Raw genomic sequence first — 1,311 nt, 5'->3', positions numbered from 1 at the left:
TAAAAGCATAATTATAAGGCTACAAAAACCAAATGAATTTTATTTTATAGCGATTATACACTTATATAAACATATTAATGGGTAGAATATTCAGATTCAGATTTGACAATAAACCATGCCAAGTATTACACACTGGCCCTTTAATTATTAAGATCAAATGAAATAAAACAGTAGAAAAGAATAAGAAACATTAATATTTTAATTAAAGAATATTTCCCTGATACGTGGCATTAACTGTCTGCTCAGAGGCTCACACATGTGATGTGGAGAATGGCTTTAAATGTATCGTTCTGTCAAAGGACAGACACTACAGGAGAATTGTTGAATTGATCTTGATTTTTTTTTCAATTGATTTAGACTGTAGGTTTAGGTGCAATACTTTAAAATCATCTGAAGACAGTGATGTAACTGGCTGGAAGTGTTTTTTATAATCACCACCTCTGCTGCACATACATGAACCAAAACAGCAGACGCCACTACCACTCTGTGCTTGTAGCTGCGCCTCCTCGATTAAAAAAGGGCCCAAAGGGTGTCCACCACTCCCCTGGCTGACAGGCTTTTTGTGTAGCTCAGGCCTTTAGAGTTTGTGTCTGTGAGTTTCCTCTGGGTGCTGTTGTTTTCTCTCCCTGCTGATCCTGACCAGAATAAACTTGTATAGACAATGGATGAATGACAAAAAATGATAGGGTTATTACAAATCTGTTTGCAGACACGTTGACTCCTCTCTCCTGTCTGCAGATTAACAGTCCACAGGTTGGCTGCTCGGACTCTGATTCGCTCCCTGGAGATGGAGGAGAAAGAGTGCACAGGAGAGCAAGGTGAAGGAGTGAAGAAGAAAGTGGTGGAGGTCAGTGTCCAATCAGGAGTGAGCAGTGTCTTCACTGCCTTCATTGCTGTCAACAAAGGCGATGGCGAGGCGATTCAGGGACCTCTGGTGCGCAGAAATGTTCCAACACCAAGTGAGTGTTTACAAGAAAAATCAATCAAATCAAAAGTTACCATTTGACACTATAGCTGACCAGGAATCAGCATGTAGGAAAGCATGATGGTGAACTGTTTTGACATTTAGAAAGTTATCAGTCATTTATAAATCACTGTATCACTGTTATACTCACGTTTAATTTAGGTTTGAGGGCAGGGGCGAAAATCCCATTTCATAGTTGGGGGGGACAATAAACAATAAAATTTTAGAGAATAATTCCAGGGGGGACAAGGAAAAAAAGTTGTAGCCTGTCTTTTATACAGCATCTTTTACCGCAATTTGACGCTTTAATCTTCTCTCTATCTCTCCAACAGGCAGAGTGAATGTCT

General features: G+C 39.7%; 1 protein-coding gene across 8 annotated transcripts in view; it reads left to right on the top strand.

Annotated features, from left to right (window-relative positions):
• The window catches only part of LOC126399020 (von Willebrand factor A domain-containing protein 5A-like), a 55,216-nt gene that overhangs the window by 6,600 nt on the left and 47,305 nt on the right, over nucleotides 1-1,311 (top strand). The gene's annotated exons all lie outside the window — the stretch shown is intronic.

Source organism: Epinephelus moara, chromosome 2, assembly GCF_006386435.1.
Source record: "Epinephelus moara isolate mb chromosome 2, YSFRI_EMoa_1.0, whole genome shotgun sequence".
Taxonomy (NCBI): domain Eukaryota; kingdom Metazoa; phylum Chordata; class Actinopteri; order Perciformes; family Serranidae; genus Epinephelus; species Epinephelus moara.
Note: the sequence above shows the minus strand (reverse complement) of the source record. Positions and strands in the feature narration are given on the sequence as shown.